Source organism: Sus scrofa, chromosome 14 (genome assembly GCF_000003025.6).
Source record: "Sus scrofa isolate TJ Tabasco breed Duroc chromosome 14, Sscrofa11.1, whole genome shotgun sequence".
NCBI classification, from domain to species: Eukaryota; Metazoa; Chordata; class Mammalia; order Artiodactyla; family Suidae; genus Sus; species Sus scrofa.
The window spans coordinates 67,522,397-67,534,631 of NC_010456.5; the positions used below are offsets into that span (position 1 = coordinate 67,522,397).

The following is a 12,235-nucleotide window of genomic DNA, read 5'->3' on the forward strand; positions in this document are numbered from 1 at the left end:
TTTCCTATTTTTAGAGTCTTCTGTCACATTCTGAAAATCTCTTCTCAGCTAAAAAATTTTGACTTTTGATCAATAGTACATTTCTTAACCTTTCAGTCTTGGCTTATTTTTGTGTTGTGCATACTAAATTGGTGTGTATGTGTGTGTTTGGGGGCATTGAGGGTAGGAAGAGGTAGCAGCTGGGACGATATGTGCATTTCTCTCTTAATTATTCTCAGGTTATTGAAGATGACTGAGTGAACCATTTAAAAGTTTCAAGAGGGGAGGCCTCTTAAAAAATAAGTGACCTTGTGCTTAAAACAAATGTGATTAAAATTTCAAAATTGGGACTGAATATAAATGCTAAATATTCTCCCTATATTTTGAAAACATTTTGCCAAAGAATGCATTGCACAGGAGTCTGTTCTTTTTTTCTGGAATGGAATGTTTAATTGAAGCTGAATTAGAAATATAAAACTTCTAAATGTAAAACTTCTGGAAACTCAGTATTTTGGTTGTTAATTTAGCATCACAAACAAAAGTTGTATAGATACTCTATAGATACATGTTTGTAAATTGAAATGCAAAAACCATGAGCAAATTTCTGAATTTAAAAATGTGTGCATTCAAGTAATATTTGTTTTATCATGTTTTATATTTGTATGGAATATGAAAAATAATGTATTATCTGACATTGTTCCAATTTCAACTATTCTGTTTGGATGTCCCAATAGTTAAACCAGTATTTATTATATTATGAAACAGGCAACATATTGTGGTTGATGGGAAATTAAGAAAAAAATAGGGGAAATAAATTTGTTTTCTGAGCTTTCAACTGCAAATGAAAACTAATGGATCAGAGCAAAGTCACAATGGCTTCTGGACAGAAGGACACTAGATTATTATTTGATTGACAGTATTTAGTGCGTAGCAAGAAACTGTTTATAAACTCATGTTCGCACCTAATACAAAGCATTGTTTTCCTGTAAGTCTGTTTGCATTCTGACTTGAGCTCCTATTTTTCCCAAATGGTAGAAATTTAATTTCAATTTGTTCACATATCTACCTCCCTCTCTTTATCCAGAGAGACAGGAAGAGGCCTAAGGCACCTTTGTTTGGGGACAGACCAGCATCTAATATCTTGCACATTAATACTCTGGCTCCTCTTTTTTTAAAATTGAAATATAGTTAATTTCCATGTAGTGTTAATTTCTCCAGTACAGCAAAGTGATTCAGGTATACATCTATATTCTTTTTCATGTTCTTTCCATTATGAGTTATTACAGGATATTGAATATATTTCCCTGTGCTATATAGTAGGTCCTAGTTGTTTATCCACTCTCTCTATATAATAGTTTGCATCTTCTAATCTCAAACTTCCAATCAATCCGTCCCCTCCCTACCCTCCCCCTTGGCAACCACATGTCTGTGAATCTATTTCTGTTTTGTAGATTAAGTTCATTTGTGTCATAGCTTAGATTCCATGTATAAATGATATCACATGGTATTTGTCTTTCTCTTTCTGACCGACCTCACTTCCTATGATAGTGTCTAGGTCTATCCATGTTGCTGCAAATGGCATTATTTCATTGTTTTTTATGGCTGAGTTGTATTCCATTGCATATTTGTACCACATCTTCTTAATCCATTATCTATCAATGGACATTTAGGTTGTTTCCATGTCTTGGCTATTGTGAATAGTACTACAATGACTATTCACAGTAGTGCATGTATTTTTTGAATTATCTTTTTCTCTGTATATATTCGCAGGAGTGAGATGGCTGGATCATATGGCAGTTTTATTTTTTGTTTTTTTCAGGATCCTCCATACTGGTTTCCATAGTGGTACAACAGCTTACATTTCCAACTCTGGCTCTTCTCTTACCTGGAGACCAGGCAACTTATCTAGTGTCTGGGACAGGAAGTCCTGTTCTTACAGCATTATGTTCTTATCAATCTCTTGTCTTGGCAGGATTCTTCCTTCTCCCCACAGAGCCTAAACTATTGCAACTCAACCCCAAGAAAATGCCTTTTCTTTGGCTTTCTGCTCTGTCATCCCATCTCTAGAGGCACTAAGTATGGAATACCTAAGTTCCCAAAGGGAGGAAGGTTTAATGGATACCAGAGGATGTTGGAGGAAAATTCATTCATTAACATTTCAAAATATTGGTGTTCCCATTGTGGCGCAGTGAAAATGAATCCAACTAGGAACCATGAGTTTGCAGGTTCAATCCCTGGCTTCACTCAGTGGGTTAGGGATCCAGTGTTGCCCGTGAGCTGTTGCATAGGTCGCACACAGACACGGCTCAGATCTGGCAGCAGCTGTAGCTCTGATTATCCCCCTAGCCTGGGAAGCTCCATATGATGAGGGTGCCACCCTCAAAAGACCAAAAAAAAAAAAAAAAAAATTCAAAATATTATCTTGCTGCTCACGTAAAGAATGTGTCTGTGGGTTGGTAGGAGGGTGGTGTGGAGATGGCAAGGAGGGCGTCTGAGTCACTGTGGAGGGATTGCACACAGGAAAGACAGAGATCTGAAAGACTCCCATGGGACTAGTCTCCTGGTCCCTGAGCACTTATAGCTTTATTACAGAGACAGATGAAGCATTCTCTCTGAACCTGCTGCCATTCACTACTTAAACCACAGAACTAACCCCTCCTATTTGCTCTTATCAGTGCAAGTGATAACGATAACTTCAGTCTACCTCACTTTCCACATGCCTTGCTTTCAGTGAGACAGTGGAGGGCTCAGAAGTGTGTAAATATTTGCCTCACCAATGGCTATGATTCTAATTTAAAGTGAATATGTTGGCTTTCTGCTTTATATATAGATCAAGCTCCCTGGGCACTCCTGACTGCACATTCTTGATTTTCTGCCAGCCCTTGACCTTCTGGGGTAAGATGTGAATCGGGAGAAAGCCAGGAACCTCTACATGGATTTCTATGAAGTAACTGGTGGAGAATACACTGGAGTGGCTACTGAATCGATTTCCTGTGCAAGTAAAGGTCAGTTCAGGGATTTTAAAATTGTGTGTGTGTGTGTGTGTGTGTGTGTGTGTATTTTTTTTTTTTTTTGGTGTGTGTGTCACCTGAATCTTTTAGACCAGTTTCTGCTGGCTTTTGCTTTCACTTGCTCTCTCAGGACTTACTTCCTCTCTTTTCACTCCTCTAAGGCTTCAGTTTCTAGCTATCTCGAATGAATTTATAAATCATCCAGTTTCAACATGGCCAATACCAAGCTGCTTCTCTTGCCAGGTACATTCACTAAATATACTGGCTCTTAATTTATACAAAACATACTACTGCTCTGAGTACTAGCTAATGGTTGTGTAGTGGTTATTATATGCCAGGCAATATGTTAATCACTTATGCACATTTACCGAGTCACTTCTCACAAGAACCCTGTGTTGTGGATTGAATTGTGTCCTCCCCAAAAAGCATTTTTGATGTTCTAACCCTAGTACCTCAGAATGTGACCTCATTTGGAAATAGTTTTTTTTTTTTCTTTTTTTTTTTTTTTTTTTTTCTTGTCAAGGCTGGACCTGTGGCATATGGAGGTTCTCAGGCTAGGGGTTGAATCAAGCTGCAGCTGCCACCTACACCACAGCCACAGCAATGCCAGATCTGAGACACATCTGCAACCTGTGCCATGGCTTGCAGCAACGCAGGATCCTTAACTCACTGAACGAAGCCAGGGGTCGAACCCACATCCTCATAGATACCAGTTGGATTCTTAACCTACTGAGCCACAATAGGAACTCCCTCCTGGAAATAGGGTTTTTACAGAAGTAAACAAATTAAAGTGAGGTCATTAGGATGGGCTCTAATCTTGATGTGACCAGTGTCCTTATGAAAAGGTGAAATTTGCCCACAGGAACAGACATGCACAGAGGAAGAGGTTGTGAGACATACAGGGAGAACACCCATGTGAAGACAGAGACAGAGATTGGAGTGGCACATCCACAAGCCACTGATAGCTAGCAAACCACCAGAAGCTAGGAGGGAGGCATAGGCCACATTCTCCCTCACAGCTCCCAGAAGGAACCAACACTGCCAACACCTTGGCTTTGGACTTCTAGCCTCCAGAACTATAAGACAATACATTTCTATTGTTTATGCCATCCAGTTTTTGGTACATTGTTATGGCAGCCCTAGAAAATTAATGCATTCTATGGGGGAGGTACTATTAATTGCTACCTTTTTGTAGAAGAGGAAACTGAGGTAAGGAGGAGTAAAGCAATTTACCAGCTGGTAGATGATTCAAACCCACACACTCTGATTCTAGTATCTGTGCTTTAACTCATTTTACCAAATTGTCTCTTGTCCCTCTACTAGTTAAGGAGCTTTCCTTTCGTAGAGTTTTTCACATTCTTTTGATGGATTTCATCAGGCAGCGCTGTGCACATCCCTTCCTCCAGAGTCTCCCATCGACACTGTGGCCTTGACTTGCCCAGAGCTGCATGGTGGTCTGAGGTGCAAAACCTCCCTTCTGTTGGAGGCTTTCTAAAGTAGCACTGCCAGGAGTTCCCGTCGTGGCGCAGTGGTTAACAAATCCGACTAGGAACCATGAGGTTGCGGGTTCGGTCCCTGCCCTTGCTCAGTGGGTTGACGATCCGGCGTTGCCGTGAGCTGTGGTGTAGGTTGCAGACGCGGCTCGGATCCAGCGTTGCTATGGCTCTGGCGTAGGCCGGTGGCTACAGCTCCGATTGGACCCCTAGCCTGGGAACCTCCACATGCCGCAGGAGCAGCCCAAGAAATAGCAAAAAGACAAAAAAAATAAAAAATAAAAAAATAAAGTAGCACTGCCTGAGTCCTGGGTTTGGTAGGATTTTAAGGGAAGTATTTCTTTAGGATTTTAATTTCATCTCTTGCTCCTAAGAATCTGGACATGAGTTAGTGGGGAGAGGGTATAGGGCAAAGACAAATATGAGAATTGGCTCACATTAAACTCTTAATTTCTCCTCACCATGTTTACTGAACTGTAATTGGGTCATGAATGTGTATGCCACATGTGCAAATGTGTACATGGAGAAAAATACACGTTAGTTGTTGGATGAGAGATATGCATGAGAGAGAGAAAAGAAAGGTCAGCTGTCCATGATAAGGACATTTTGTTGGGGTATCAGCATGTTTACTTAAAATTATAGGTGTGTACCCATGGAGGTATTATAAAAATAGTCACTAAAATGTTAATAGTGGTCATTGCAGGGTCGTAGAATTTCAGGTGACTTTTTTCCTTCTACATTTCTGTGGGATAAAGGGTAGTTATTGTTTTTCTCAGAAAGAATGGTGGCTCCAGTGAAGAACACAGAAATGATAAAGATAGTATTGTTTCTTTTATCCTGGATACATAAATTGGCTTGACCACAAGGTTTCTGCATTGCCTTCACTTTCTTACTTTAAAGTATGTTTTCTTTTTCTTTAAAATCATCTTAGATATTAGAAGTGTGATGCACAGGATAAGTGCTTGGAAGAGATTTTAAGAGGTGATATTATCAAATGAAGAAAATGGGAATGCTCAAACAGTCATATGATTGCTCACCTGTCTGTCTCTTTTATTTGGCCAGGCTGAGTGACTCTGTGACATAGAGTAAGGTCCCTTCCTTCCTCACCCATTCATTTGTGCTCAGCCATTTGGATCATAATGACTGAGGCAGTCTGTTTGGGAGCCTTTGCCCAAGTTACTGGGCAACACACACCAATCTTGAAGCAAATGAGTACTGGCAGGTTGTCATCAAAATAATAAGCCCATGGTCGAAAGGAAATAAGGTTGGTGTTCTTAATAAACAGTTATGGTACTGTTTTGCAGACTGAAACCTCCAATATCTAATAACCATCATGCTGTAAATATTCCTCTATTTGGTATGTAGTGTTAGAGCACCTCTCATACCTATCCGGTTTTCAAGGTCAGTGAATTTTGTAGAGTTCTTTGCCAAGTAGCTGCTGTAATATGAATAAATTTATGTGAAAATGAACTCAGCTAGCTAGTTATTGAACAAGATTTTTTTTAATAGAATGTACTGACAGGAGAGAAGAAAAGCAGACATAAAGGGTGAATAATAACCTAATGAAAAGAACTATTTTTTTTCCTCTTCAGGGGAAACAGTAATCTATTTTTTAAAGGCAAACTTTCAAAAATCAAAAAGGGAGGAAAGATGGAGCTTCAGCTTCATTGAGACAGAGGAAGTAAATAAAGCATTTACAAGGAAAAAGAATTATCTACATGGATATAACAAAACAGAAATAAATACTTTTTTTTTTCAAATACAGGAGAGCATGAACAAGATGCAAACAAAAAAATGTGTTTCTTAAGTTCTATTAAGAACTCTTCCAAAATACCCAGCTTCAACAAAAATAAGTTTCTTAAAGATGCCAAGTTTTTAAGGAAAGAAAGTAACAGTGCTTCAGGTGGTCCCATAGGAGAAGAATAAATGCCACCTAGTTTGAAAACAGTTCCTTGCTCCATCCAGTTTCCTCCCAATACAAAAGGGAGTCTAGTCCTTTGAGATGATAAAAGCTCAATATGTCAAACTAGAAATTGCATTTGATCTGTTTGATTAAATGAAATTTTTTTTTTCAACAGAGCTGTCTCAGAATCTCTCTGATCCTTGTTTCAAAGTTCAAAGTGTTCTCCAGTTTTGTGGACTTCCTAGCTGCTTATATCCTCGTGTCTTCTCTACTTCTGGGCTTTTTTTTCTCCATTGTCTGCATCTCTCTGCCTTGTATATTCCCATACACCAAACTTAGCTTGAGCATGCACGCTGTCTCTCACTCAGTCACGCCTGTTCATGGGGGAGCATGCTTTAGCAAAAGTGTGGTAGTACTCATGAAGGGGGTGTTTGTGAGGCAGAAGAGAGTAACTTCAAAGTACACCTCAGGCACTCAGATTTTAAAATGCATTTGATGATCCCCAACAATAAATTTCTCCTGGTTTCTCACTCTCCTTGGTTGAGGTCCTGTTGTCTACATGCCTCATCTGCTTCAGCCCTGCTAGCTCCCATCTTGAATTACTCCAGGATCTCCAAGATCTTTTCAGTTCTCCTCAACTCCTCCTCCTCACCTCTGCTCCTGGGCACTTTCACCTAAACACAATCCAACTAGCTACAGAGGAAAAGGACCTTCAATTTAATGTTTCCCAATTTAGAAAGTGGGAGTGGTTATAAGTACAAAGATAAAATGTCTTCACTATACTTTATTTGCCATGTTTCAAGTCAGTAGCAACAGGATATTCATTCCTTACTCCTAGTTTTTTAAAATAGGGAAACAGAACTTTGGATATTCCCAATTACATAGTGTCAAGGAAATGGAAACAGACATCTTCTCCCCTTTTCCATTTCCTTGGTAACACTGCTTACAGTAGACACATTGGGTTGTTGGAATAGTTGAGGACTTTTGGCCAGAGTCGAGGGATGGGATAAGTAGGAAGTGATGATGTGGACAGAAGTGGAAATACTGGCCCATTCTTTATTATTTTCTGATTTAAATCAATGTTTATCCCATATTTCAATTGCTGATTTTTTTATTGCTGCCCTTAAAACCAAAAACTAATTACTAGGGAAAATTGTATTAAATTACTTTTACCTTAATAATAAAATAGATTTGTTCTTGGAGCTACCTAAAACTAGCATCAAAGATATCATGGTTCCCTAACAATAAAAAAAAAAATTGGAAAAGCTAGAGAAAAGAAGACAAAACTAAACATACTCTTACCATATTATCTAGCATTCATACTCCTTGGTATTTACTCAGAGGAGTTGAAAACTTAGGTCCACATAAAAATCTGTTTCTGAATGCTTACATAATTTCCAGCTTTATAATTGCCAAGAACTTGGAAGCAAACAAGGTGTTCTTCAGTTGGTAAATGGATAAATAAACTGTTGTACATCCACACAATGGAATATTATTCAGTACTAAAAAGAAGTGGGCTAATAAGCCATGAAAAACACAGAGGAAACCTAAATGCATATTATGCAGTGAAAGAAACCAGTATAGGAAGCTACATATTGTATGATTCCAACTAGATGACATTCTGGAAAAAGCAAAACTATCAAGGCAATAAAAGGATCGGTGGTCGCCAAGAGTGAGGAGGTGGGGGGAGTTGGATAGTCAGATTGCAGAGGATTTGGGGGGCAGTGAAAATAATCCATGTATTATAATGATGGATATATGTCTTTATATACTTGTTCAAATCCGTAGTATGTACCACACCAAGAGTGAACCCTAAGGTGAATTGTGTGATTATGATGTAAATGTAGGTTCATCTTGGTAAAAAGTATACCATTCTGGTGAGTGATGTTGATTATGGAGGAGGCTATGCATGTGTGGGTGTAAGGGTTTTGTGGTACATTTCTGTAACTTTCTCTTAATTTTATTGTAAACCCAAAACTGCTCAAAAAAGTAGTCTTTTAAAATAACATTACTATAATACATTTTCATACCTTAAAAAAAGGAAGGCAAGAGAGGCATTTTAGATTTTTCTTTTTAGTTAGCAATGGGTCAAATAAAAAGAAACTTATTAAAATATTTCATTATAGAGGTTTTTGCAATGCACTTTATAACACATTATCTATAACCATTCTCTGTAAAATAGTATCAAAAGTCCAAATCCCATGGGGACTGAACAGATATTTGTCCATTTCCACCGTATTCCAAATCAGAAACAAATTCCTCAGCCTAAATTGCCTGGATTGATAGGTTCACTTGTAAAAGTGCTTTTCTGAAGATTTATTATCAGCTTGAGGGATTCATATCCCAAAACTAGACAGGGGCTAAACTTTGAGGAAATAACATGCAGGCCACTCTTTTGGCAAGAGATCCTGTATGATTGTTTCTGTTTTCTTTTTTGCTTTTTAGGGCCGCACCTGTGGCATATGGAAGTTCCCAAGCCAGGGGTCGAATTAGAGCTGGAGCTGCAGCTGCTGGCCTATACCACACCCACAGCAATGCCAGATCTGAGCTGTGTCTATGACCTATACTGCAACTCAGGGCAACACTGGATCCTTAACCCACTGAGCAAGACCAGGGGTCGAACTCACATACTCATGGATACTAGTCAGATTTGTTACTGCTGACCCACAATGGGAACTCCCTATATTATTGTGTTTTGAGTGTGTCCTTCAGTTTCCTTTGTGTGTGTGTGTGTGTGTGTGTGTGTGTGTGTAGGATGCCTGTTTAATTTTTGTGGTAGATTGTTGGACCTAAGAAATAAATTCCATTTCTGAAGCCTGTTCATATGAATGGCAATCCCTGGCAAGCATTCACTTTTCTGAACTGGCCTTCCTTTGCTCTTTCAAGGGAAGCTAGGGCAGAAATTCATCCAGATGATGTTACTTAAATGGACATCTTGGGGTTAATTGCTCCTGAATAAATAAAATCATTCTTAGGAAATTCTCTCCCTCAAGTCTGTCAATTGCCATCATCATGTTGGTGATCTAACTTATATTAAGATTTCCTGGATTTCTCCATCAGAAATCACCAGGGTTAAAATACCCTCTTTATCTTTTAAGGGAGTTCCCTTTTGGGATTACTGAGGTCTAAACTTTCTCTTTTTTGTAGTGACTTTTCTTAAATACCTGAAGATCCTTGGCTTTCTGTTTACATTTAGATACTGGTTGGGAGTGCTGTGCACATAAGGGTGGCTTGTCAACTGTTAAACCTCTAATGTCATCAGAATTGGGGAGAAGCTTTACTCTTTTACTGGGGGTACTCCCAGATGCCATCATCTATAGTTCTTTCTCTTGGGTTATAGGCATCCCTGAGGAGGAATTCTCTAGTTTCTTGCCAGAAGAATATATATTTGGCTGCCAGGGATTTCAACGACATGAGCTGGGGGGAAAGTAGCTGTGGTTGGTGTGGGCAGGCTCAGGGTTTGGTTTATAGATGCTCAGGTATTCCCTTTTATTTCCAGTGCAGCTCTTTGTTCCCATCTTTTATATATATATATATATATATATAAAAGTATAATTGATTTACAATGTTGTGCCAATTTCTGCTGTACAGCAAAGTGACCCAGTCACTTCACCAGAATATATATACATACATTCGTTTTCTCCTATTGTCCTCCATCATGTTCTCCATCACAAGAGATTGGATATAGTTCCCTGTGCTATACAGTAGGACCTCATTGCTTATCTATTCTAAATAGATTCCCATCTTTCTTTGTGGCCAGTGTCCTATGGTTTAAAGCTGCAGAGCCTCTTTGATTTGACGTATCCTGGGACAAAACCGTCTGTCTTCTGTGGGAGTGTGTGGAGTATGTAAAGTGCTCCTTTTCCTGAAACATAAGGAGACTGCTTATCTTTTGAATGTTTAATTCATTCTTAGTTTGTCTCTTTGTGTCTTCAGTTCCTAGTTTATATATACTGGGATTTACAGGACATATATGTATACTTTTTTTTTATATAATCCCCCTTTTTTTCTTTTACTTTATATAATCCTTTGTAACCTATAATAATTTTTCAGTCACCATTCACATTGAATTTTAGAGTCTTTGTTTTTATTCAGTTTTTGGTGTCTTATTTTCCTTTTCCATAAATTTGGACTTTACAACTAAGGTCTTTTCCAAATCAGAAATTCTGATGTGGTAGGAAGCAGGGTGAAAAGGGCAGGCATTGGAGTTTGACACCTGGATTCATATCATTGCTCCACTATTGGACAGAGTTCTCTGGTTGCAAGAAGCAGAGACCAACTGGGCTTACTTAAGCATTGAAAGAAATTGCATGAAGGAAAATGAATAACAGAGTCTATGTTAAAGCTTGAAAGCTAGTCTCAGAGAGTGGGCAGAAAACCAAGGGAGAGATGGCAGGCAGTGGGGAAGTCAGCCAAAGTCAAATTCCAGGAAGAATCTGATGAGGAAGCTGCCACTGGTGCAACTGCCACTGGATATATTACACCAACACATTCCTTTTTTTTTTTTTTTACTTTATTTTTATTAAAAGTTTCTTATTATAGTTGATTTACAATGTTCTATAAATTTCTGCTATACAGCAGAGTGACCCAGTCGTACATATATGTGTATATATATATATATATATATATATATATATATATATATACATTCTTTTTCCCATATTATCTTCTATCATGGTCTATCACAAGAGATTGGATATAGTTCCCTATGTTATACAGCAGGACCTCATTGCTTATCCATTTTATTTTATTTTATTTTATTTATTTATTTTTTAATAATTTTTAAAATTTTCCCACTGTATAGCGAAGGGGTCAGGTTATCCTTACATGTATACATTACAATTACATTTTTTCCCCCACCCTTTCTTCTGTTGCAACATGAGTATCTAGACAAAGTTCTCAATGCTATTCAGCAGGATCTCCTTGTAAATCTATTCTAAGTTGTGTCTGATAAGCCCAAGCTCCCGATCCCTCCCACTCCCTCTTGTGTAATAGTTTGCAACTACTAACTCCCAAATCACAGTCCATCCCACTCCCTCCCCCTCCCCCTCGACAGCCACAAGTCTGTTCTCTATGTCTGTGAGTCTATTTTTGTTCCACCAGCACATTCTTGATGTTACTGCCCCTCTGAGTGTTTTCTCAGGTCTTCCTTCATCATTGTGATTGGGGCCCTTACGTATTAAGGGATGGGAGAGAAAATTGTTGTTCCCAATTGTATTGGGGTTCTCCAGAGAAATAGAACCACTATGATATTTTATTTTAAGAAATTGGCCTACGTGACTGTGAGGGCTGGAAAGTCTGAACTTTGTAGGGCAGGCTGAGCCTGGAAATTCAGGTAAGAGTTGACGTGGCATTCTTCAATCTGAATTCCACAGGGGAAGCCAGGTAGGCCAGAAACTTGGGCAGAGTTTCTATGTTACAGCTGTAAAGCTGAAATCTTTCTTTGGGAAATCTTTCTTTGCCCTTAAGGCTTCCAAGAAATAGATGAAGTTCACTTACAATATGGAGAGTGGTGTGAGTCTACTGATTAAAATGTCAATTACCTCTAAAAAAATACCTTCACAGTGACATCCAGACAAGCATTTGACTGAACAACTGGGTACCACAGCCTAGCCAAATTGGCATATAAATTTAATCATCAGACCATTTTATATCCCTCTTAAAACATTTCCTAAGTTTAAGATATTGGATAAGACGATGACAAAAAAAAGTGACATCTGCCCACTATAGCCACTTTGCTGTGCGATCTTGAACAAGGCTTCTCTCTGTGCTTTAGACTCCAGTTTTATAAGATAGGGATAGTAATACTAACTACACATATGATTATCTGAACAGTAAAATATTAAATA

The 12,235-nt window shown here is 38.5% G+C and overlaps 1 long non-coding RNA gene across 1 annotated transcript in view; it reads left to right on the forward strand.

Annotated features, from left to right (window-relative positions):
- Nucleotides 1-12,235, forward strand: part of LOC102165048 — a 308,358-nt gene that overhangs the window by 268,983 nt on the left and 27,140 nt on the right. The window contains exon 6 of the long non-coding RNA XR_307588.3: nucleotides 2,810-2,984. This is a non-coding gene — a long non-coding RNA (uncharacterized LOC102165048). The remainder of the gene's footprint in view (nucleotides 1-2,809; nucleotides 2,985-12,235) is intronic.